Source organism: Nomascus leucogenys, chromosome 22a, assembly GCF_006542625.1.
Source record: "Nomascus leucogenys isolate Asia chromosome 22a, Asia_NLE_v1, whole genome shotgun sequence".
Lineage (NCBI taxonomy): Eukaryota > Metazoa > Chordata > Mammalia > Primates > Hylobatidae > Nomascus > Nomascus leucogenys.
The window spans coordinates 58,438,807-58,466,420 of NC_044402.1; the positions used below are offsets into that span (position 1 = coordinate 58,438,807).

At 40.6% G+C, this 27,614-nt stretch overlaps 1 protein-coding gene and 1 pseudogene across 13 annotated transcripts in view; one reads left to right on the top strand and one right to left on the bottom strand.

Moving 5' to 3' along the window:
• Positions 1 to 27,614, top strand: part of DST (dystonin) — a 492,147-nt gene that overhangs the window by 74,704 nt on the left and 389,829 nt on the right. The gene's annotated exons all lie outside the window — the stretch shown is intronic.
• Positions 12,666 to 13,220, bottom strand: LOC105739046 (annotated as a pseudogene).

Genomic DNA, 27,614 nt, shown 5'->3' on the forward strand with positions numbered 1-27,614 from the left:
TGATGTATTATGTGAGTTCAACAGCACCTGAAATAGTCTGTTCAACAAGACAAGTCTATTGACCAGTTGTACTTCCAAAGCAATGTCAAATTATTCTAAAAGTCTCTAAATACTTCCAATTTCTGTATTTATCTTATAGCAAACCAATAAAAACAGTTCTCAGACTGGCATTTGTCCATGGGCATATTTTGAGTTGCACTGTTCCAACACTTTCCTTTAGGACTGGGGGATAGTGGCATTTATTGTGTTGTTCCCAGCCTATGGGATATCAGTTGAAACTAACTAAAAATGTTCCAACTTGATATCCTGTTAGAATAGATTTTCATTAATTCCACACATATTTATTGTTTGCTCTGTGCCACAGATCCCATAAAAATAAAAACAAATAACTAAATTTATTTATTTATTTATTTTGAGATGGAGCCTCACTCTGTCACCCAGGCCGGAGTGCAGCGGCGCAATCTTTGCTCACTGCAACTTCCGCCTCCTGGGTTCAAGTGATTCTCCTGCCTCTGCCTCCCAGGTAGCTGGGATTACAGGTGCCTGCCACCATGCGCAGCTAATTTTTTGTATTTTTTAGAAAAGACAGGGTTTCACCATGTTGGTCAGGCTTGTCTTGAACTCCTGACCTCAAGTGATCTGCCCACCTCGGCCCCCACAAGGTGCTGGGATTACAGGCGTGAGCCACTGAGCCTGGCCAAATAACTAAATTTATATTATGCTAGGAGGTGGTAAATGGTATGAAGAAAAATGCTTCAGGTAAGGGGGAAGATAGTGTTGGGGTGGGATGATGGGTTTACATTGCACAGTCAGGGAACATTCTTTGATAAGGTGACATTTGATCAGAGCCAGGTATCTAGGTAAGAGCCTTTTAGGCCAAATGTTTTTTAGCTTTATTTGCTTCTTAACTTATAGGCACGTTTTACTTTGATACAAATACAAGTCCATTTAAAAATGAATGGGGAAAAATGACTAGGAGATACAGACATGGAAAGAGCCTTTATAAATTACCCTTTAAAGGAGTTTGCCTAAGAAGAGACGGAGGAATTTAGGCAGTAAGCTAGGGAGGATATAGGATTCAGAAAGGTCTTTCATAAGATGGGAGACATTTGAGATATTTTAGGGAGACGAAAGGGGGCCTTTCCTGGGCCTGGACAGAGTGCAGGTGAGGGTAAGAGTAGAAATGGATACATTTGGGGATAGCTAGAAGTTGTTAAAGAAAAACAGTGCTGAGAACCCAGTTGATGTTAGATGGTTGGACATTTGTCGAGGGATTAAGCTGCTTCATTGAGTAGTGTTTTCAAAGCACATTTCAGCCATTTAGAATTGGGAGTTAAGGGGAAGGTTTCAACTGATCCAAGATAGAGGGTGGAATTGATAGCTCTAAAGGAAGCAGCTGGGATATTGATGTCAAGAGAATGCTTGAAATGATGCATCATGAGGCTTGATGAGGAAGAACAGGAAATCTTAACAGCAGTCCAGGAACAGAGCATTAGAGGTCTGGATTAGCTTGAAGAGGAGTGAGAGAACTGGAGAGCCAAAAATTGGAAGTCACATTGTTGGATTACAATGAGAGGTCTCAGAGTTGGTTCAGTACCAGGTGATGTCACCATCTAGAATGGGGCCATGGCATGCTGGGAGAAGAGGAGAGAAGATAAAGATTATTTGAACTCAGGAGGATAGGAACTTTTGTGGCTGAGGTGTTGGCTGGCCCATCCACATGAATGTGGAAATCTTCCCAGATGACTACACTCAAAGTGAAGAAGAAGCAATGAGTCAGGTTCCAAAGTCCTCAGCAAATGAGGGGGTGTGGCCAGAGGTCAGACAGTGACAATTCAGGGAAAGGAAGAGAGTGGCGTTGGATGATGGTTCCCTCCGGGATTTCGATGAGACATGCAGGAGAAGCAGAAGCCTCTGCTGGAGAGGTGCAGAGGTATAGAGAGCAGGCACTTAACAAATACACGTGGAATGATTAAGGTAAGGCAAGCAGTGGAGATGGCACTTTCGTGAGGAGTTAGAGCTTCCTAACAATTAAATGAAGGTTTCAAAGGGCACCCAGAAAAGAGTTGACTAGGAGGGCAGCCATGGAGCAGCTACAGAGTAGCAAAAGGATGATAGTTTTTGAGAAAAGAGTTGCCCATGGGGCTTGAATTTGGGGTAGTATACAAGTATAGTAGGGAGAAGTGGTGTGGTGGATAAGTTCACCTGTGCTAAGATTCCAGCAGCTCTAGGGATGGAGCCAGGGGTAGCCACAGACAGCCCTCTGCCGTTGACACCAATAATCTGTAGCCTTTGCTCCTGGCCCGATGGTGTGTCCATTAGACACTCTGGTCTGTCCTTAGGGTCCATGAGCTCTTCAAAGGCTTTTTGAGATCACTGGGACCTAAATATGTATTATTGGTTCCAAAATAAGAAGCTTGGAACTTAACTTTAAAAACAATCTTTAATTAAATGACTAGTCATAATTTCAACTGCCCAGTTGCAATTCAACTTTTGTATAATTGTGTGTAAGTGAAATTTAAAATTACACAAAAATAACTTTTAACAAAATATATTTTTCAAATAATAAAAGCCCTTTCAAACATTTAATGTCTGAGTATATGTCTAATGTGATGAGACCTGTAAAAGAGTGGCTCAGGGCCCCATGAGCATCTTAAAAACATCTCTGGCAGGTGGGGCGTGGTGGCTCACGCCTGTAATCCCAGCACTTTGGGAGGCTGAGGCGGGCGGATCACAAGGTCAGGAGATAGAGACCATCCTGGCTAACACAGTGAAACCCTGTCTCTACTAAAAATAAAAAAAATTAGCTGGGCGTGGTGGTGGGCGCCTATAGTCTCAGCTACTCGGGAGGCTGAGGCAGGAGAATGGAGTGAACCTGGGAGGCGGAGCTTGCAGTGAGCGGAGATTGCGCCACTGCACTTCAGCCTGGGCGACAGAGTGAGACTCCACCTCAAAACAAACAAAAAAACAAACAAAAAAACAAAGAACATCTCTGGCTTAGGTTCCAAATAGAAGCTCAGTCAGGAGGTGTTCAGAAGGTTATGTGTTTGTGTGCAATTGAAGATGGTATTAGCAAAGATAACCAGGCCTTTAATATGACCTTGTTTAGGTGGCTGAGAAAGGGATCCATTATTCTGAGGAATCTCACCTTTCAAGGGTGTTAGTTTTGGCATCTACTTTTGGTGATTTGGTGCCAATTTTATTATTTCTTCAAGATCTCTTAAATATCACATAATTTGAGATGCACGTGAAACAATTAGAACGGATAGATATTTTTCAGGCTCATGTGGGAAAGAATGCAGAATTTGGAGTTTAAGAAATGGATTTAAACTGGAACAGTCACTTATCTCTTTTCCCTTACGTAGAATGAGAATAGTTTTCCCTTACGTAGAATGAGAATGATAGCAATGAACCTTTCATAAGATTGTTGCAGGGATTAAATGAGATAATATTTTTGACAAGTTTTATGAGCTATTAAACGAACTACAAATGTAGCTATGATTGACAGTGGTTTTAGGTGGTGATAAGAGGGATGAAAAGAAAGTAAGATGGTGAATTCATGACACCCATTGGTTCATGTGCCACTTTCATTTGTTTATTTAATTTATATAAATTTATTTTAAGTTTTCTTTATTGATTTTTTTTAAGAGATGGGATCTTGCTGTGATGCCCAGGCAGGAGTGAAGTGGTGCACTCATAGCTCTCTGCAGCCTTGAACTCCTGGGCTCAAGTGATCTTCTCACCCTGGCCTCCCAAAGTGCTGGGATTACAGGTGTGACCCACCAGATGCAACTTTGTTTTTAATTTTTTTTTTTTTTTGAGACGGAGTCTTGCTCTGTCGCCCAGGCTGGAGTGCAGTGGCGTGATCTCGGCTCACTGCAAGCTCTGCCTCCTGGGTTCACACCATTCTCCTGCCTCAGCCTCTCCGAGTAGCTGGGACTACAGGCGCCTGCCACCACGCCCGGCTAATTTTTTTTGTATTTTTAGTAGAGACGGAGTTTCACCATGGTCTCGATCTCCTGACCTCGTGATTCTCCTGCCTTGGCCTCCCAAAGTGCTGGGATTACAAGCGTGAGCCACCACACCCAGCCTGTTTTTAATTTTTATGGATACTAACAGTTGTACATATTTATGGGGTACATGTTTTTTTTGTTTTGTGTTTTTTAAGAGACAGGGTCTCTCTGTGTTGCCCAGGCTGGAGTGCAGTGGTTATTCACAGGTAGTGATCCTCCCACCTCAGTCTCCCAAGTAGTAGGACTATAGTTATGCACCACTGAGGCTGGCTTACATGTGGTATTTTGATACAAGCATAGTGTGTCATGGTCAAATCACAATTGGGATATTCATCACCTCAAACATTTATCATTCCTTTGTGCTGGGAGACATTCCAAACCTCTTCTATTTAGAACTATACAATAAAGTATTAACCACAGCTATCCTATATTGCTGCCAAACACTAGATCTTGTTCCTTCTGAGTGTATTTTTGTGCTCATTAACCAACCTCTCTTCATCTCCCCTCTCCACCCAACCTTCCCAGCTTCTGGTAAACACCTTTCAATTTTCTGTCTTCATGAAATCCACTATTTTAACTCCAACATGAGTGAGAACAGGCAACATTTTTCTCTTTGTGCTTGGCTTACTTCACTTAACATAATGCCTTCCAGTTCCATCTATGTTGCTGTAAATGACAGAATTTCATTCTTCTTTATACTGAATAATATTCCATTGTGTGTATATATATATATATATATCACAATTTCCTTATAATTTCATCCATTGATGGACACTGAGGTTGATTTCATATCTTGCTATTGAAATGCCTCAGTACATTGGTCTAGGCAAAGATTTCTTCAGTAAGACCTCAAAAGCACAGGAAACCAAAGCAAATTGACAAGTGGGATAACATCAAGCTAAAAAGCTTCAGAGGAAACAATCAACAAAGAGAAGAGACAGCCCACAGAATGGGGAAAAAATATTTGCTAGCTATTCATCTGACAAGTGATTAATAACCAGAATATGTGAGGAACTCAAACAACTCAAGAGCAAAAAAACAAATAATCTGATTAAAAAATGGGCAAAAGATCTAAGTAGATATTTCCCTAAAGAAGACATACAAATGACCAACAGGTATAGGAAAAGATGCTCAACATCACTAATTGTCAAGGAAATGCAAATTAAAACTACAATGAGGGGGGTGGAGCCAAGATGGCCGAATAGGAACAGCTCCGGTCTACAGCTCCCAGCGTGAGCGGCACAGAAGACTGGTGATTTCTGCATTTCCGTTTGAGGTACTGGGTTCATCTCACTAGGGGGTGCCAAACAGTGGGTGCAGGACAGTCGGTACAGTGCACTGTGCGCGAGCCAAAGCAGGGCGAGGCATTGCCTCACTCGGGAAGCGCAAGGGGTCAGGGAGTTCCCTTTCCTAGTCAAAGAAAGGGGTAACAGATGGCACCTGGAAAATCGGGTCAGTCCCACCCTAATACTGCGCTTTTCCAATGGGCTTGGAAAATGGCACACCAGGAGATTGTGTCCCGCACCTGGCTCGGAGGTTCCTATGCCCACGGAATCTCGCTGATTGCTAGCACAGCAGTCTGAGATCAAACTGCAAGGCGGCAGCGAGGCTGGGGGAGGGGCGCCTGCCATTGCCCAGGCTTGCTTAGGTAAACAAAGCAGCCAGGAAGCTCGAACTGGTGGAGCCCACCACAGCTCAAGGAGGCCTGCCTGCCTCTGTAGGCTCCACCTCTGGGGGCAGGGCACAGACAAACAAAAATTCAGCAGGAACCTCTGCAGACTTGAATGTCCCTGTCTGACAGCTTTGAAGAGAGTAGTGGTTCTCCCAGAACACAGCTGGAGATCTGAGAACGGATAGACTGCCTCCTAAAGTGGGTCCCTGACCCCCGAGCAGCCTAACTGGGAGGCACCCCCCAGTAGGGACAGACTGACACCTCACTCGGCCAGGTACTCCTCTGAGACAAAACTTCCAGAGGAACTATCAGACAGCTGAATTTGTGGTCTCACGAAAATCCACTGTTCTGCAGCCACCGCTGCTGACACTCAGCCAAACAGGGTCTGGAGTGGACATCTAGCAAACTCCAACAGACCTGCAGCTGAGGGTCCTGTCTGGTAGAAGGAAAACTAACAAACACAAAGGACATCCACACCTAAAACCCATCTGTACATCACCATCATCAAAGATGAAAAGTAGATAAAACCACAAAGATGGGGAAAAAACAGAGCAGAAAAACTGGAAACTCTAAAAAGCAGAGCACCTCTGCTCCTCCAAAGGAACACAGTTTCTCACCAGCAATGGAACAAAGCTGGATGGAGAATGACTTTGACAAGTTGAGAGAAGAAGGCTTCAGACGATCAAACTACTCCGAGCTATGGGAGGAAATTCAAAACAATAGCAAAGAAGTTAAAAACTTTGAAAAAAAATTAGACAAATGGATAACTAGAATAACCAATGGAGAGAAGGGCTTAAAGGAGCTGATGGAGCTGAAAGCCAAGTTTTGAGAACTACGTGAAGATTGCAGAAGCCTCGGGAGCCGATGCGATCAACTGGAAGAAAGAGTATCAGTGATGGAAGATGAAATGAATGAAATGAAGTGAGAAGGGAAGTTTAGAGAAAAAAGAATAAAAAGAAACGAACAAAGCCTCCAAGAAATTTGGGACTATGTGAAAAGACCAAACCTACGTCTGATTGGTGTACCTGAAAATGACGGGGAGAATGGAACCCAGTTGGAAAACACTCTGCAAGGTATTATCCAGGAGAACTTCCCCAATCTAGCAAGGCAGGCCAACATTCAGATTCAGTAAATACAGAGAATGCCACAAAGATACTCCTCGAGAAGAGCAACTCCAAGACACATAATTGTCAGATTCACCAAAGTTGAAATGAAGGAAAAAATGTTAAGGGCAGCCAGAGAGAAAGGTCGGGTTACCCACAAAGGGAAGCCCATCAGACTAACAGCTGATCTCTCCGCAGAAACTCTACAAGCCAGAAGAGAGTGGGGGCCGATATTCAACATTCTTAAAGAAAAGAGTTTTCAACCCAGAATTTCCTATCCAGCCAAACTAAGCTTCATAAGTGAAGGAGAAATAAAATACTTTACAGACAAGCAAATGCTGAGTGATTTTGTCACCACCAGGCCTGCCCTAAAACAGCTCCTGAAGGAAGCACTAAACATGGAAAGGAACAACTGGTACCAGCCACTGCAAAAACATGCCAAATTGTAAAGACCATCGAGGCTAGGAAGAAACTGCATCAACTAATGAGCAAAATAAGCAACTAACATCATAATGACAGGATCAAATTCACACATAACAATATTAACTTTAAATGTAAATGGGCTAAATGCTCCAATTAAAAGACACAGACTGGCAAACTGGATAAGGAGTCAAGAGCCACCAGTGTGCTGTATTCAGGAAACCCATCTCATGTGCAGAGACACACATAGACTCAAAATAAAGGGATGGAGGAAGATCTATCAAGCAAATGGAAAACAAAAAAAGGCAGGGGTTGCAATCCTAGTCTCTGATAAAATAGACTTTAAACCAACAAAGATCAAAAGAGACAAAGAAGGCCATTACATAATGGTAAAGGGATCAATTCAACAAGAAGAGCTAACTATCCTAAATATATATGCACCCAACACAGGAGCACCCAGATTCATAAAGCAAGTCCTGAGTGACCTACAAAGGGACTTAAACTCCCACATAATAATAATGGGAGATTTTAACACCCACTGTCAACATTAGACAGATCAACGAGACAGAAAGTTAACAAGGATATCCAGAAATTGAACTCAGCTCTGCACAAAGTGGACCTAATAGACATCTACAGAACCCTCCACCCCAAATCAACAGAATATACATTTTTTCAGCACCACACCACACCTATTCCAAAATTGACCACATAGTTGGAAGTAAAGCTCTCCTCAGCAAATGTAAAAGAACAGAAATTATAACAAACTGTCTCTCAGACCACAGTGCAATCAAACTAGAACTCAGGATTAAGAAACTCACTCAAAACTGCTCAACTACATGGAAACTGAACAACCTGCTCCTGAATGACTACTGGGTACATAATGAAATGAAGGCAGAAATAAAGATGTTCTTTGAAACCAACGAGAACAAAGACACAACATACCAGAATCTCTGGGACACATTCAAAGCTGTGTGTAGAGGGAAATTTATAGCACTAAATGCCCACAAGAGAAAGCAGGAAAGATCCAAAATTGACACCCTAACATCACAATTAAAAGAACTAGAAAAGCAAGAGCAAACACATTCAAAAGCTAGCAGAAGGCTAGAAATAACTAAAATCAGAGCAGAACTGAAGGAAATAGAGACACAAAAAACCCTTCAAAAAATTAATGAATCCAGGAGCTGGTATTTTGAAAAGATCAACAAAATTGATAGACCGCTAGCAAGACTAATAAAGAAGAAAAGAGAGAAGAATCAAATAGATGCAATAAAAAATGAAAAAGGGGATATCACCACCGATCCCACAGAAATACAATCTACCATCAGAGAATACTGCAAACACCTCTATGCAAATAAACTAGAAAATCTAGAAGAAATGGATAAATTTCTCAACAAATACACCCTCCTAAGACTAAATCAGGAAGAAGTTGAATCTCTGAATAGACCAATAACAGGTTCTGAAATTGTGGCAATAATCAATAGCTTACCAACCAAAAAGAGTCCAGGACCTGATGGATTCACAACCAAATTCTACCAGAGGTACAAGGAGGAACTGGTACCATTCCTTCTGAAACTATTCCAATCAATAGAAAAAGAGGGAATCCTCCCTAACACATTTTATGAGGCCAGCATCATCCTGATACCAAAGCTTGGCAGAGACATAACCAAAAAAGAGAATTTCAGACCAATATCCTTGATGAACATTGATGCAGAAATCCTCAATGAAATACTGGCGAACCGAATCCAGCAGCACATCAAAAAGCTTATCCACCATGATCAAGTGGGCTTCATCCCTGGGATGCAAGGCTGGTTCAACATACGCAAATCAGTAAAGGTAATCCAGCATATAAACAGAACCAAAGACAAAAACCACATGATTATCTCAATAGATGCAGAAAAGGCCTTTGACAAAATTCAACAACCCTTCATGCTAAAAACTCTCAATAAATTAGGTATTGATGGGACGTATCTCAAAATAATAAGAGCTATCTATGACAAACCCACAGCCAATATCATACTGAATGGGCAAAAACTGGAAGCATTCCCTTTGAAAACTGGCACAAGACAGGGATGTTCTCTCTCACCACTCCTATTCAACATAGTGCTGGAAGTTCTGGCCAGGGCAATCAGGCAGGAGAAGGAAATAAAGGGTATTCAATTAGGAAAAGAGGAAGTCAAATTGTCCCTGTTTGCAGATGACATGATTGTATATCTAGAAAACCCCATTGTCTCAGCCCCAAATCTCCTTAAGCTGATTAGCAACTTCAGCAAAGTCTCAGGATACAAAATCAATGTACAAAAATCACAAGCATTCTTGTACACCAATCACAGACAAACAGAGAGCCAAATCATGAGTGAACTCCCATTCACAATTGCTTCAAAGAGAATAAAATACCTAGGAATCCAACTTACAAGGGATGTGAAGGACCTCTTCAAGGAGAACTACAAACCACTGCTCAATGAAATAAAAGAGGATACAAACAAATGGAAGAACATTCCATGCTCATGGGTTGGAAGAATCAATATTGTGAAAATGGCCATATTGCCCAAGGTAATTTACAGATTCAATGCCATCCCCATCAAGCTACCAATGACTTTCTTCACAGAATTGGAAAAAACTACTTTAAAGTTCATATGGAACCAAAAAAGAGCCCGCATCGCCAAGTCAATCCTAAGCCAAAAGAACAAAGCTGGAGGCATCACGCTACCTGACTTCGAACTATACTACAAGTCTACAGTAACCAAAACAGCATGGTACTGGTACCACAACAGAGACATAGATCAATGGAACAGAACAGAGCCCTCAGAAATAGTGCCACATGTCAACAACTATCTGATCTTTGACAAACCTGACAAAAACAAGCAATGGGGAAAGGATTCCCTATTTAATAAATGGTGCTGGGAAAACTGGCTAGCCATATGTAGAAAGCTGAAACTGGATGCCTTCCTTACACCTTATACAAAAATTAATTCAAGATGGATTAAAGACTTACATGTTAGACCTAAAACCATAAAAACCCTAGAAGAAAGCCTAGGCAATACCATTCAGGACATAGGCGTGGGCAAGGACTTCATGTTTAAAACACCAAAAGCAATGGCAACAAAAGCCAAAATTGACAAATGGGATCTAATTAAACTAAAGAGCTTCTGCACAGCAAAAGAAACTACCATCAGAGTGAACAGGCAACGTACAGAATGGGAGAAAATTTTCGCAACCTACTCATCTGACAAAGGGCTAATATCCAGAATCTACAATGAACTCAAATAAATTTACAAGAAAAAAACAAACAACTCCATCAAAAAGTGGGCAAAGGACATGAACAGACACTTCTCAAAAGAAGACATTTATGCAGCCAAAAAACACATGCAAAAATGCTCATCATCACTGGCCATCAGAAAAATGCAAATCAAAACCACAATGAGGTACCATCTCACACCAGTTAGAATGGCCATCATTAAAATGTCAGGTAACAACAGGTGCTGAATAGGATATGGAGAAATAGGAACACTTTTACACTGTTGGTGGGACTGTAAACTAGTTCAACCATTGTGGAAGTCAGTGTGGCGATTCCTCAGGGATCTAGAACTAGAAATACCATTTGACCCAGCCATCCCATTACTGGGTATATACCCAAAGGACTATAAATCATGCTGCTATAAAGACACATGCACACGTACGTTTATTGCGGCACTATTCACAATAGCAAAGACTTGGAACCAACCCAAATGTCCAACAACGATAGACTGGATTAAGAAAATGTGGCACATATACACCATGGAATACTATGCAGCCATAAAAAATGATGAGTTCATGTCCTTTGTAGGGACATGGATGAAACTGGAAAACATCATTCTCAGTAAACTATCGCAAGGACAAAAAACCAAACACCGCATGTTCTCACTCATAGGTGAGAATTGAACAATGAGAACCCATGGGCACAGGAAGGGGAACATCACACTCCGGGGACTGTTGTGGGGTGGGGGGAGGTGGGAGGGACAGCATTAGGAGATATACCTAATGCTAAATGACGAGTTAATGGGTGCAGCACACCAACGTGGCACATGGCTACATATGTAACAAACCTGCACATTGTGCACATGTACCCTAAAACCTAAAGTATAATAATAAAAAATAAAAAAAAAGATAAAACTACAATGGGATATCATCACACCCTGGTTAAGATGTCTGTTATCAAAAAGAAAATAACAGATGCTAGCAGGTATTCAGGGAAAGGAGAATGCTCGTTGGTAGAAATGTAAGTTTAGTACAGCCATTATGGAAAACAAAATATGGAGGTTCCTCAAAAAACTAAAAATAGAACTACTGTATGTTCTAGCATATAGTAGTTCCCACTGCTGGGTATATATCAAAAACAAAAAAAAAAAGGGGAAATCAGTGTATTAAAGAGGTTCTGCACTTCCATACCTATTTATTTTTAAATTACTCTATCTTTCTATCTATCTGATAAGTACCTATACACCCCCACTCAAAACAAAAGCTAAGATCTTGGTAGTAACCTATGTCTAATGATATGGTCTCTTTTTCCATTGGCCTGAGTGTTCTTACTCAAGATAATCATCATTCTGAAACACATTTCATCATTCTCTTGTTTCCCTTGTTCATAGAGTTTTATTGCTAGTCTATTTATTCCTAAAAAATTTAAATTTTTTATTTTATTTATTTGTTTTCTTAGAGGTGGAGTCTCACTCTGTTGCCCAGGCTAGAGTGCAGTGGTGCCATCATAGCTCACTGCAGCCTCAAACTCCTGGGCTCAAGTGATTCCTCCACCTCATCCTCTTGAGTAGCTGGGACTACAGGTATGAGCCACTGTGCCTAGCTTAAAAAATTTAAATTTTAAAATTTTAGTTACTTTTAATAAAAAATGTTATCATACTTTATGTAATTATTTGAAACTAACTTTTTTCACTTAATATGCTATTGCTAATAATATTGCTAATAATATTGTTCACTATAGTTTATTTGTTTTGACTTTTGTATGACTATGCCACCATTTGCTCATTTGCTCTCTTGTAAGTGGGACATTTGTTTTCAGGCCTTTGCTGTATGAGTGCCACTGTGTGTTTTCTTGTACATGCCTCTTACTGTTCATGTGCAGTTTTTCTTGTGTATATGCTTAGTGGAATTACTGGATCAATTCTTAGTAGAATCGCTGGATATACATGAAAGTTCAGCTTCAGGAGATAATGCCAAACTCTTTTTAAAAATACCTGCACCCATTTATACTTTCCTCAGTCACGTCTAAGCGATCATGAGGGGCCATGTTCTTTTCAACACATAGTAATATTAGACTTAAATTTTTTTTCCAGTTGAATACATGCAATCTGTTAATCTCATTGTGGGCTTGATTTGCTTTACCCTGGTTGTTAATGATGCCACACCTCTTGTCTTTTTCTTTTTCTTTTTTTACTTTTAATTGTATTTGTTTTAACGCTGAATTTATTCCCATGCTGTAAGTTTTTGTTTCTTCAGTTTCTTCTGGGATGTCTTTTTCTTCTAGGCAACGCCCTCTTCTGGTTTAGGAACAATTTGTTCCTTTTCAGTAAGGATCATCTTGATGTGGCAGGGAGAGCTCATGTATGGGTTAATCCAACCATGAGCTCTGTAGGTCCAGCGGCACATCTTAGGTGCTTTGTTCATTTGGATATGCTCAATGACCAGAGAATCTACCTCTAAGCCCTTAAGTTCAGCATTACTCTCTGCATTTTTAAGCATGTGCAGCAAAAATTCAGCACTCTTTTTGGGCCACCAACCTTGTATCCAGCCTCACTGCTTGGCCTGGGCACACCTGCCACCTCCAGCATTGTAATGTTGGAATGGTACACATTGTTTCTGTAAAGTGACATCTTTCAGATACTTCGTGGCTTTTCGTATATGCATACCCTTGGTGTCCTGGGCAGTTTCACGAGTGTTCTTAAAGTGAACACGAAGATTTGAACCTCTTGATTTGCATGACTTTGTGGGGTTCTCTGGGTCAAGTGAATAGTGAACCATTTTCACAGATTACCTCAGGCCACTTAGGGGAAGAGGAAGAGCCCCACACATTTTTTCATATGTTTATATCTTTTTGTATGTTTATTAGCCATATATGTTTCCTCTTCTGCAAAATGTCTGTCCATTTCATTTGCTATTTTTCTTCTTTGGTCGTTTGTATGTTTTTTTACTGATTTGAGTGGGTTCTTTATATATATATATTCTTTGTTCACCGAATTTTAATTTATATTATTATATTTTCATTGCTTGGTATTTTTGACAGTCTCTTATTCCTAACTCCTACTTTTGATACTCTTTTCCCTTTATTTAAATATCTAAAATATGTTTATTTTATATGTAATATCTGATAATTAACATACCTGAAGTTTTTGCCTATGGGTTTGTGTCTGTTGTTTCTGTAGTTTCACCAGTGGGGCCTTGTTTCATTGTATGCTTTGTGACTTTCTTGTTGCCCAGGCTGGAGTGCAATGGCATGATCTCGGCTCACTGCAACCTCTACCTCCCAGTTTCAAGCAATTCTCCTGCCTCAGCCTCCCGAGTAGCTGGGATTACAGGTGCTTGCCACCACGCCCGACTAATTTTTGTATTTTTAGTAGAGACAGGGTTTCACCATGTTGACCAGGCTGATCTTGAATGCCTGACCTCAGGTGATCTGCCTACCTCGGTCTCCCAAAGTGCTGGGATTACAGGCATGAGCCACTGTGCCTGGCTGCTTTGTGACTTTTTACCACGAGCTTTTTTTTTGCAGTTACAAGATTTAATAGAGTGAAAATAGAGCTCCTATAAAATGGGAGGGAACCCAAAGGGGGTTGCCTTTGCTGACTCGAATGCCTGGGTTTATATCCCGATCATTGTCCCTCCCCTTGTGCTCTCAGGCGATAGATGATTGGCTATTTCCTTACCTCCTGTTTTTGCCTAATTAGCATTTTAGTGAGCTCTCTTTACTACCTGATTGGTTGGGTGTGAGCTAAGTTGCAAGCCCCGTGTTTAAAGGTGGATGCGGTCACCTTCCCAGCTAGGCTTAGGGATTCTTATTCTGCCTAGGAAATCCAGCTAGTCCTGTCTCACCACGAGCTCATTTCTGACTAAACTGTATCTGTGGTAATTTTAGAGGCTAGGATTGAAAGTACATTTCTCCAGAGAGGATATTCTCTTAGTTTTGCCAGGGAAATCTAAAAAAAAATCTCTGCTGGGTGCGGGTGGCTCATGCCTGTAATCCCAGCACTTTAGGAGGCCGAGGCAGGTGGATTGCTTGAGCTCAGGAGTTCAAGACTAGCCTGGGCAACATAACAAGACATTGTCTCTACTAAAAATCAAAAAAATTAACTGGGCATGGTGACGCCTGCCTGTAGTCTCGACTACTCAGGAGGCTGAGGTGGGAGGCTCATTTCAGCCTGGGAGGTTGAGGCTGAGATTGTGCCACTGCACTTCAGCCTTGGTGACAGAGCGATTCCCTGTCTCAAAAAAATAAATAAAAATAAAATCTCAGTTTCAGAGTTTTTCATACTGCATAGATTGTGTGAACTTGGGCCATAAAATGCACATGAGAATCAGCTTGTGGTTAGGAATTTTTTTTTTTTTTTCTACTGTGTCCAGCCACAAGCTTGACATGGGCAAGTGTCCTTGCAATCTCAGAGTATTTTTGTTTGGTTTTCCTAGTTCATGCTTCCCTGGCTTTATTTGTTTCTGTTTCTGTTTTTGTTTTTTTTACTGAGACTCCTTTGGCTTTGTCTTCTGTCCCCTGAGCAGGTCGTCCTGCTCTTCTGTGCCCTGGTCGTCAAGTGAAATTTTAGAGGAGAGGGAGTCAGCCTAACATTTCTGTATTTGTGCTTTTGCTTTTCTATTGCTCTAGCCTCTAAGAATTTTTCTTATTGTCCTGCCCCTTTGCTGATTCATTTAAAAATATTTTATCCAGCATTTTTAGCTACTGTACAGCAGGAAGGTTTGTTAGGAAGTCAAGTCTGCAATATATCTGAGAAACCCTTGCCTTGTTTTTGTATGACTAAAGAGACTCCCCAAAACAGGCCCCCTCAGATCAGAGCCATATGTACCCCAAAGTTCTAGCAGCCATCCCTAGAGCCATCAAAAGTCTTTTAAAAAAATCTGTACATCCTTATCAAAGTACACTAGCCATTATCTGCCAAGACATAGCTTTTAGTCCTTATTTTTAGTATAATTTCATTTCTATGTAGGGCTGTGCAGTACATTTAGTCAATTGTTTCTTATCTCTTGGTCTTAAAGCAGATGACACAGGACCTTCTTTCCCACAGAGGGATAATTCATGTTTACATAGGGTATTGAGAAGTGCTGTAGTGACTCACTTATTTCAAGTCTCAAATTTCAGTACATATTTGTCATTTCTGTTAGGCCAAATCAACTTCCTAATTGCACAATGTTTTGTTATAATTTGGAGTTGAACCTAAAACCTCCAGTAGAGAAAATGTTCTTGGAATATTTTTGTGATAAAATCAGATAAATTGTTAAATAGCAGCTGTGATTGTCAAACTATTTTATTTTATTGTTGATTTATTTTATCATTGGTTTTTATTTTTGTTTTTGGTAGTTAACAACATTCTAAAAAAATGTTGTAGTCCAAAATACACTTCTTTTGTTTTTGAGAGGACGGTGAGTTGTGGCATTGGGAGAGGGTATTTTCCATTTTCTTAACATGTGCTCAGTACACAATATCTCTGACTCATTAGCATTTAAACTTAGTTCAGGGTAACTAATAAAGAGGCTCTTCAGAAGTTTGAAAATGAAACATTAAAGGTGTGGAATTTGTATATCAAAAAAGCTTTAGAGATAATGGATTTGTGGACAATTTAGGAACATCAAAAGTCATCCAGCCTGAGTTGTCCTTTTGAGGAAATAAGGCCCAGAACAGTGACCTGAGATGCTGAACTATCAGAACCACGATTGGAAGCAAGACCTCATAGTTGAGAACACTCTCTTCAACGCTACATTGTTTTCCTGTTTATATGCCGTGTTTAGCTAAGCATTTAAAATTTTTTATACTTACAAATTAAAAAAAATTATTTCTACTTGCATGTTTTGTAAAATGAACTGACACCCCCCATGTTTAAAATTGATTTAGAAAACCCAGACATTTAATGTTTTTTAAAAAAACTACATAATAATATTTGGAATTTATGGGAGTATTAAGCAGGCAACACAGCTTTCTGAAGTTTATTTCTAGAACACGGGTAATCACCATGACTCCAGGCACACCCGTCTGTTTATTAAAGCAAAAGAATCGGGAAGTTTGAGATGCAGACGTTTCAGGATACTAGGGAAGTGAAAAATAGTTTTTTCTGAAATGAGAGCCCTACTGTTTTTTTTTTTTTGAGACAGAGTCTCGCTCTGTCACCAGACTGGAGTGCAGTGGCGCGGTCTCGGCTCACTGCAACCTCTGCCTCCCGGGTTCAAGCGATTCTCCTGCCTCAGCCTCAGCCTCCCGAGTAGCTGGTATTACGGGTGTGCACCACCATACCACAAAATACACTGATTTTTGTATTTTTAGTAGAGAGGGGGTTTCATCACGTTGGCCAGGATGGTCTTTATCTCCTGACCTCGTGATCCGCCCCCCTTGGCCTCCCAAAGTGCTGGGATTACAGGCATGAGCCTCGGCATCCAGCCAAGCCCTGCTTTTTATGAATAAATGACTATCATTATTTCCTATTTTTAAATCTTTTAAAAACTGTTTTGGAACTTTATCAGCTCCCTATAACTCCAGAGATAACCATAAATGAGACTGTAAAAGAAATGAAGTTGTAAAGACAGGCATTTCATATCAACAGCATTTTTATTGATGCTGACCAACAATATTAACAGTAGTGGGCATTTCTTAAGCACTTCCTATGAGTCAGGCTCTGTGCCTGGCAATGGGCATTAGGTCATTTAATCCTAACAGCAACCCTAAGAGGTAGATATTCTTTATAAATAAGAAAGCCAAAGCTCAGAAAGTTTAAGTAGTTTGTCCAAAGTCATATAGCTAATAAGTAGTGAAGCTGGGTCAGGAGGCACAGAGCTCTGCCAGACTACAGGGCCGGGTCTAGCCTCGGTTCTCTGTTATCTCCCTAGTTAGCTTGCTGAGAGCAATCCCATTTCTGATTTACGGTTAGGAGGGTTTAACTGTGGGTTGTGAGACTATGTTGTGCTTTAAATCTGTTGTTCTATAACAAGCTTCAGGGCAAGTATTGCAGGCGATGATAAATAAGATAAATAAGAAATAAAGATAAGTAAGAAAAAACTAATATTTATTGCAGGAAATTGGTACTTGTTGAGTACATACATACTGTGTGCTAGTTAGCACGGGTGCTTTTGCAAAATTCTTTTACTGTTCATTTTCCCATTTCACAAATATTTTCTAAGTACCTTCTATGGGTTTGCCACCATGCTAGGAACTGGGGACACAGCATGAATGAAACAAACAGCCCACTTTCCAGTGGAGGAGACAGACAACAAGCAGATTAACAAGTAAATACATAATGTGTCAGATGGTAATAAGTGCCGTGGGGGAAAGTGAAGCCGGATAAGGGGCATAGAGTAATTGGTGAGGAGGGTAAAGTTACATAAGGCTTTTAGGGGAAGAACTTTCTTTAAAAGGGTGACATTTGAGCAGAGACCTAACAGCACATCAGGAGGCCTTGTAGGTCATGGTACAGGCTTTGGATTTTATCCTGAGTGAAGTGGAAAGCCACAGGAGGGTTTTGAGCACAGGCATGATGTATTCTGACTTAGGTCTTTGAAGACTGGATCTAGCTTCTGTATGGAGAATAGATCATTGAGGACAAGGAGGCAAGCAAGATCAGTTGGAAGATATTTTCCAATAATTGTTCAGGCAAGACGTGAATGTGACTTGGAATAAGAACAACATAGCTCTGGCTGGGCATGGTGGCTCATGCCTGTAATCCGAGCACTTTGGGAGGCCCCAGTGGGTGGATCATCTGCGGTCAGGAGTTCGAGACTAGCCTGGCCAACATAGTGAGTTGGCCCATCTCTACTAAAATACAAAAAAATTAGCCGGGTGTGGTGGCATGCACCTGTAGCCCCAGCTACTCGGGAGGCTGAGGCAGGAGAATTGCTTGAACCCAGGAGGCACAGGTTGCAGTGAGCCGAGATCGCGCCACTGCACTCTGCACTCCAGCCTGGGCAACAGAATGAGACTCCATCTCAAAACAAACAAACAAACAAACAAACATAGCTCTAATTTATTGAATGCCTGTATGTACTTTATGTATATCATTTTAGTAATCCAGTTGAATTTAGCTATCCTTGTGTTTTAGAAGATGATAAAACTCAAAATCTCCCAGTGGCTTAGAAATGCTCTAATGGGAACATTTCAGACATTGTGGCAGCAGTTTTTGGTAGCAGATTTTCAGACTCCATCAGATCACATCAAAGATTGTATTCTACCTAGAGAATCAGGAAGACAGGTGAGAAGGTAACGCCATCTGTCCCTATGACCCAACAGAGTGGTAATGAGCTTTTACTTTCAACTAGGGAAGCAAGGCTGAGCATGGTGGCTCATGCCTGTAATCCCAGCACTTTGGAAGGCTGAGGTGGGAGGATTGCTTGAGCCCAGGAGTTCCAGACCAGCCTGAGCAACACAGTGAGACAATCCCCTGGCCACTCTTCCCCCATCTCTTCAACAAATAAAAAAATTAGCCAGGCGTGGTGGCACACCTGCAGTCCAGCCACTTGGGAGGCTGAGGTGGGAGGATTGCTTGAGCCTGGAAGGTCAAGGCTGGCATGAGCTGGAATCTCACCACCACACAGTGAGCTGTGATCTTACCACCACACTTCAGCCTAGATGACAGAGCAAGATGCTCTCTCTCTCTGTCTCTCATACACATACACACACACACACACACACACACAGAGAGAAAACTAGGGAAGCAGAGAGGTGGACTGTCACAATTAAAGTGTTCCAGGCCATATTTCTTTTGAGTGGTGTTCTGAATTGGGCTAGGCTGTTTCTGTTAGGACAGACTCTTTTGACTCCTTGAGTCTCTGTCTCTGTGATTGTCAGAAATGGCTCCAGGAAAAATCGTGATCTAGGCAGCTTATCTACTTCTAGGAGCCTCAGTGTTCCCTTTTCGTTTTATCAAAACACTTCTGCAGGACATAGTCTAGTGGCCTTATTCATACTGAAGTATAAATGACTGATACTGTGCCACTTAATATTTTTCATCCATGGGTAGTTTGATTAGAAATAAAAAGCTTTAAACCAAAAGAATGTATCTGTTACTGGAAATTTAGGCGACAGCATGCAGGTGATGTGAAGGGAGGTAGATTATTTTTATCAAGTCCTCAAAATGATATATTTTTGGTCATATAGCTATAATCACTGCAATTCTAAGTACTCGATATCTAGTTTTTGTTTTATCTTTTTATTTTATAATAAAATGCTATGGAAATATATTGAGTAGTATGTGCTGAGCAGGCAGTATATTACAGGATTTACATTATTTCATTTTAATACTAATATCTAGTGAAGTAGGTATGATTATTCATGTTTAGAATATATGAGCAAGTTAAAGATGTTAAGTGATTTTCCTGTGTAGTAGTATGGGTAGTTAATTATGGGGCTGGGTGAAGCACTCTGGCTTCCTAACTCAGCTTGGTGAAAGTCCTGCATACTTCCCATAAAACTGTAAAATGTGAATTATGGCAGGTGTTTCTACTTCCCTGAAATGTAGTAAAGGTGAGTCATAAGTCTTTTATGCAGTAATATGGTAGACAATTGTGTTAGTTAGGGTTCTCCAGAGAAACAGACCAATAGGACATATTAGTTACAGCACACTTACACACACAGAGATTTATTTATTTTAAGGAATTAGCTCATGCAATTGGACTGGGAGATCTAAAATCTGTAGGGCAGGCCAGCAGGCTAGAAATTCAGGAAAGAGCTGATAGTGCAGTCTTGAGTCCAAATTCTGCAGGGTATCAGGCTGGAAACTCAGGCAAGGTCTCTATACTGCAGTCTTGAGGAAAATTCTTTCTTTGAGAAACCATGGTCTTTGCTCTTAAGGCCTGATTGGAGAAGGCCCACCCACTATATGGAGGATAATCTGTTTTACTTGAAGTCCACTGAATAAAATGTTAATCACATTTAAAAATATACCTTCACAACATCTAGACTGATCTTTTGTGAAAAACTGGGTACCATGGCCTAGCCAAGTTGGCACATAAAATTAACCATCACATCAATAGCCAGAGATTTTCACTGAATAGACTTTTAAAGGTACCTGGATTCTCCACTTGCAAATTCTGTAGCTGGTTCCTGTGCTGTGGACACAAACACAAGGCCAGTTTAGGAAGAGAATGAAGGATGGCACAAAGGAACATATAGTCATATGTTCTATGGTGTGCTTGTTTTTTGTGATAGAATTCATCATATTGTTTTATGGACACAGATATACATTTTTAAAAATTCTTCTTTGCTTTATTATTGTTGGAAGAAGCTATTAGGCTGGCTTGGAAATCCCCGGTTGAGAAAGGGAGGAGAAAAAACACCCAAGCAATATTTCAGGGTCAGGAGGGCAGCTGCAAAGGGGAGGAAGGTCAGGGCGTTGGAATTCACACAGATCCTAAGTGTACATGATGACTAAGGAGGAGAGGGGTGTGGGCTGCACAGCTGTAGCACAGGATTCTAACTACCCTGTGATGGGCACTGTGAAAGAATGAATGAATTTACTTCCTAAATGCAGTGGGAACAATGATTACTTACAGACAATTGGAAGTCAGAAGAAATAGGGATATTGTTATTTTTGTGTTTTTAAGTAGAATATCGTGGCTCTTAAAATGTTATAAGAAATATGTGTAAATGGTGTGACTATTATGTTCCCCAAAACAACTCCTGTGTGAAAGGGGACAGTGAACAAGATGGTTTATACACCTTTGCTCTCTGTGTGTATGAGGAAAAGGATGAATAAAGGATGGAGTGGCTCCATAACACTTCATTACCAGCATGCTACCATGTCAGCAGTCCCTTGCATGATGCTGATCAGCTGCAGCTTCTCTAAGGGGCAGGCTTCCACCGCTCACTCACAGCAGCTCCAGGAGCCACAGCTATAGTTGGAAGAAAATGCAGGTCTCTTGGAAATTGGTGTCTAGCCAGCCTTGAATCTTAAACCAGTTTGAGTCACCACAAACTAGGAGGCTTATCAAAAAGAACCTCATCATCTCGAGCTCTCCTTGTGTGACTTGACTGGGACCCACTGATTTTCCTACTGCTATGCTCTGTCTCCCCACTATTATAGTTTTGCTTGACTTCTGCCCTTCTTCTCATTCCTGCATAGTAAGCTAGTTTCACTTCTTACCCTAGCAGCCTCAGCCGTACCTTCCTCTAGCCTTCTTTTTTCCAGTCTCTAAATGTTTCTCAAATTCATCCTCTCCTTTCCACCCCCAGTTTCAATGATTTCGTTCAGGCTCTCCTCATTTATTGCTGGACCGTTACAGTAACTGCTCACTCATCTTGTCTGAGTGTGATCCCTCTTCAGTCCATGAGTCATGCAGCTATGCGGGCAAACTACTTATAAGCCTTCAGCAACAATCCAGCTCCTACTGGATGAAGATGAGATGAAGTCTGGGCCCCAGTGTCACATGCAAGCCCTGCTGTGATCTTCATCCACCACCTGCTTTCCAGCCGCCTCTGCTGCCACTTCCACTTGATGCTCTCAAAGCACCTTGTGCTTTTCTCACTTCTCATTCTGGGAGACTGGTTGGATAACTCAAAGTTCCTAACATCTGCCCCCCTCAAACACTATCTTCTTCGTTTCTTACCTGATTTGGAATAAGGTGGTAACAAGCAAGAAAGGAAATACATTCCCTTCTTCCCTGGATCTAGAATAATTCAAAGCAGCCTTAAAATGAGAAATGATGCTGGAGGAAGGAAGTAGCTGCTGTGCTGATCCCGTTGGTGGGCTCTGTGTATGTGTGTGTGTGAGAGAGAGACAGACAGATAGACACTTGGGGCATTTTTAGCCTTGGTTGTGGCAGAGCTTTCTTTCTGAATTTCTACTCACATTGGACCAAGCTGCTGAAGCCAAGCTGCCAAGCCAATAAATTCACCCAACAGACATTCATCAGGGGCCCCCTCCTAAGACCTGGGATTCTGAAGTACATAAGAAACAGCTGCTACTCACACGGTGCGTTTGAATCTCAGTCTGTACACTCTGGGATAAGAGGTGTCTCTTTGCCTTTTTTTCAATTCACCTCAGGTTCTGACTCCCCAGTCTCCATGAGGCCAGCCTGGTGCTCCCCATTTCTTTCACCTCAGAATTGTGTTAAGGTTCTGGGGTCCTGTAAGATGCATGCCACAGTGTCAGGGAATGGGAGGGAACATTTGTGCCTCCAGCTTATGCCCACCTCAAAAGATTCAGGCTTGTGGAAAATAAAAGTCAGGTATTCTTGCAGGCTGTTTCTGCTTCCCTTCCTGCCATATAGCTTCCTCTAGGGGTAAAGCAAGGAAGGGACAGGTCCAGATCACCTCAGGAAAGAGAGATAAAATGAAATCTACTGGGGCCTTTAGTGCAGATACGGGGGCTTTGAGCCACACAGTTGTTCCAGATGGATCTCAGGTGTTCTAAGAGGAGGATGTGCAACAAATGTCAGGGAAAACCCAAATATTGTTAAGGACATTTGGAATGAACTTAGCATTTATTCTTGAGAGGAGGCTGTGGTTGGATTGGCTTGCTACCGTGCAATATGAAGCATCCCACCTGAGCAGAGTTTTCCACCAAGCCAGCTCAGAGGGATCAGGCATTGATCCCTGGTTCCGATTCGGTGCGGCTTAAGGTAGCAGCAGAATTGTTTTCACTGAATGTACATGGAACAGCCCTGCTTTCCTCAGAAGAGGGCAGTGGGAGTGCCAGGCACTTAAAGTTTCATAGACTTTGCTTCTGTGCAGTAATAAAAGGTTTTGTTTTTAATGAAAAAGTAATTATTTCACTTAAGTATCTACTGTTTGAAGTGAGAGAGTAAGTGTGTAAAAGCTATTATCAAAAGCAATTTTCTGAAGTCTCATTAATGAAGACAGGTAATGAAAATGGAAGCATAAAGAAGGTATAAAGACATAACTTTGCTTATGTGTCAATAGAGAAGAACTGAATATCTATAATTGCTTTTTTTTAAACACTAACATGTTTATCTAAGTTTTTGTTGTCTCCAGTAATGGAGACAATGAATTTAAAAGAAAAAAAACCTTCTGAATTACAGAAAGGTATGTATTGGAAAGGTACAGGGACATCTCAAAGGAGGTTTAACAACCAAGCGTGGGAAGGATAGATACAGATCTCATGGACTTTGTATCCTGAGAACTGTTATTAAGGTGACCCAGTTGCAATAACTTCTAGTTTCTGCGTCTCTGTTGTTTCATGTTTCTTGAAGTGACAATTATATTGGCTTAGTCATCTGCCCCTGGATCAAACAAGTGTGAATAGACAACATCACCTAATATCTAAAATTTACTAATGCTTCCTACCTGTTGACCAAGGGTAGGTACGGGAGCAGAAACCAGCAGGGAGTCATCAGCAGTAGTGATGGGTGGGTGGGTCCAGCTAGATTCGTGGGGATCCTGAGCCAGCATTTACATGAGTCATACAGCTTTCTTCCATTTCCTGGGCATTGGAAATGTTAACCAGGGTGTTTGGGGATACAGCAGAATGAAGTGAACACTTGGATGTCAGTAGAAACATGGAATTATCTATTTTTGTTTGTTGTCCATTTAACTGAAATATTTTGAAAGTTTTCTGTTTATTTTGTTTTATCCCCTCTTCTCCAGTTTTCTTATTTGTAAAAATTTCATCCCCAGTCTATCGATTACCACAATCCTTACCTCTCCTCCTCTATCTTTTCCTTTACTCTCTGAATACAGCAGTGTCATCCATCACTTACTTCATGCCAGGGGCTCCAAAGTCATATGTCACCAGGGGCCAGGTATCATACATGCAAGGACTGTGTCAGACTGGAAAGCACAGGTCCTTTACGTGTCCTTTCTTTAAAGGGGAAACCACTAGGGCCGGTATTCCACATCTGAATTTTCATGTGAAATTTTCCAATATTGACGTGTTTGCTGTTAATTTGTTTTTAAAAATGAGTAGGCCAGCCACAGTGCATCTACAACGACGGTGCGATCAGCAGTGAATAGTTTTGGATAGGATACTCTTGGAAGAGTGAAGTGAGGGAGCTGGGGAACTGCATCTCCAACCTGGCTTCTGAAGGGACTGCGGAGGCTCGACTTGATTTAGCCTCTCTCTCCTTATCAACTTTCTACTATAAGCCATATTTTTATGTATGTATTTATACCATTCCACTAAAAGACATATTTTTAAGCCTAATAAGTGACAATAAGATGATTGATATTTAATTATAAATTGGCGATTTTGTCACTTCTGCTCTCCCAGTTAGATTTCAGGCCCTTCTAAGAAAGAAGCCTATGGGTACTTAAGACATATTTTTAATTAACCGACATAAACAAAAATCCATTTAAAATATAAGATTAAGTATTTTCTAGTTAAATGTATGTTTTCGGTATTTGAGTTTGTCTTCCTAATGCATTTGTTTTGTGGGGCTATTTTTAGAGATATGTTTGCTTTTCTTTTAGGCAAGTTATTTAAAATGTTCTTCCTTTGGTTGGAAAGACTATTTGTAGATACTCAAATGTAAACTAGTTCTGATGTCTCTATTTCTATAATTTTCATATGATTGCGTTTAGGTGGACTTGCAAAAAAAAGATATCTGAAATTTTTTGACAGTGTTTTTTTTACATTTTTTAGAAAAATTTTGTATTTTGATACTTTGCATAGTTCTTATTTTATTTGTAATCTGTTTGGGGAGATTTATGGAGGTGTGGGAACACATAGGACCAAAGAATCTTTGAGTGGAAAGAGACCACAGAGTAAGTGAAGGCTTGGTCCCTTGGAATAGGAGAGTGCTCACCATACACCAAGCAGTCTGGGAGTACTGTAGTTGTACATTTTGAATGGTTTTTCTTCGTTGTGAACTGATACCTGTCATTTCCATGCTTTGGGCCTAGTACTGAACCCAGAACAAGTCTAGTCTTTTTGGGATCCCCAAATATATGGTAATCTTTAGGGCTGTGACTATATATTATGTTCCCCTAGTGCCAAGGACCACATTTTAGGGCACTTAGTACCATGTGGTCAAGAGCATGGGCTTTCGTGTCAAAAGGACCTATATGGAAATCCTGGTTGCACCTTGTACTGACAGAATGACCGTGGACAAGTTACTTAATATCCCTAAACATCCTTTTTCTTATTGGATTTCAGTGAGTATTAAATAAGATAGTCAGTGAAAATGCTTAAATTATAATCACCCAATAAATGAGGCATCTGGATGGAATATACTAAACTGAAAGAAAGGAAGAAGTCTTGCAGAATGTCTTAGTGCTGAGCCTTGATTGTCTAGGATTCAAAGTGATATCCCTATTGGGAACTGAAATTAATATGTCGAAGAGATCTCTGCACTCCCATAGTCATTGCAGCATTATTCATGATAGTCAAGATACGGAATCAACCTTAGTGTTCATTAGCAGTTGAATGAATAAAGAAAATGTGGCATATATACACAATGGAATACTATTCAGTCTTAAAAACAGAAGGAAACAAATGTTTGATACTTACCTTGTATACCTGTGAGAGAGACCACACAGTTAGAGGAAAATGACGTTGAAAATTGTCTCGCTCCTCTGTCCCATCAGCAAGCTCGGTTTCCTTAGAAATACAGTACTAAGTAACACTAGCAAGTGTACAATCATTGTACCCTAGAAAGAGTTTGTGTTCTAAATTCCAGTGTTCTTTCATAGGCTGATGAACTGGGCTTCTCTACCTAGAAAGAAACCTTTGACTTCCTTAACTGCCTGAAACTGCTTCCCTTGAGTCAGAACTTAGCAGTAACCTTCCTGCTTCCTCTCCCTCTGATCCGCCTTCCTCTCACTTCCACCCAGGCTCTTCTGCCTCTTAGAGTTAAGGGTTCCTGCATATCTCCCCTAACAGAAGAGAGTGAGAGCCAGCTAATGGCCTCACCACTAGACCCCCTCTTCCGCACTTACTACCTAAAGGTGGTTTCCAGGTAAGACTTAACTGAGAGCTATTTATTTGATAAAAGATTTCATACCTTAATTGTTCAACAAGTTTTGAAAATTATAACTAAAGCAAGCACAAGGTACCCCAAATTTACCATATCTCATTTTTTCTTCAAGGAGTTAAGCACATTTTCCTTAACTGTTTTCTTCTACATCTATTTATTTGTGGTAGAGCTGGTTTTCCTTGGGATCTCTAAAATCAGATAATGTGCTCTTGCTTCTAAACTTATTTCTAAATAAAAAACTAGTCATATAAGGATAGTCTTGGGCCATACCATATATTTTGATACAACATCAAGGAAGTTAATATTTATACCTACCTACCTAAGGGAATTTTAAAGAAAATTGTATCTTTGATTTTCCTAATTTTGGAGAAAAAATTTTCTGTTTCTGTTTATATAAAATATCAAAATTATGTGATGCTGAACCTATCTTGTGTTCACTGTATTGTACATTATTAATAAATGAATAGCAGAGGAATTTCTTTTATATTTTTCTGTCTAAAATTATGCTTAGGACTAAGGCAAGCAGGTCATCTTTCTTTGGTGACTTCTTTACACAGGCCACTGCTTCTAGTGCTTCTCTAAGTGTTTATGAAGGAATGTTACGAGAAATTTCTTAGATCAAAACTATCACTTTGTCCTTGCAACCTGTACATGTTGATCTTGTGAGCACAGGAATAAACTAAGCAACACTTAAACACACCGCAAAAGACCTTGCTATGGGCTGTGTGCAATGGCTCATGCTTGTTATCACAGTACTTTGAGAGGCCAAGGCAGAAAGATGGCTTGAGGCCAGGAGTTTGAGAGCAGCCTGGTCAACATAGTGAGACCCCATCTCTATAAAAATGTTAAAAAATAAAATTAGCCTGGTGTGGTAGCATGTGCCTGTAGACCCAGCTACTCAAGAGGTTGAGGTGGGAGGATCTCTTGAGCCCAGGAGTTCGAGGCTGCAGTGAGCTATGATCATGTCTCTGCACTCCAGCCTGGGCAATGGAGCAAGACCTTGTCTCTTAAAAAAAAAAAAAGACTTTGCTATTTCCCCTCAATTCTTCATTTTGAAAATATTCAGATTTATAGAAAAGTTGAAAGAATAGACCAATGAATACTTATTGTTAGCCTATTATCACATTTAATACTTTTCCTTGTTTTTATTGAAACAATAAAAATAAGTGCAGACATCTTGGGTTTCCTCAGCCTGCATCTTCTATGGATAAGGACACTTTCCTGCATAACCACAATACTATTATTGCACCTTAGAAAACTAACAATAATTTCCTAATATTG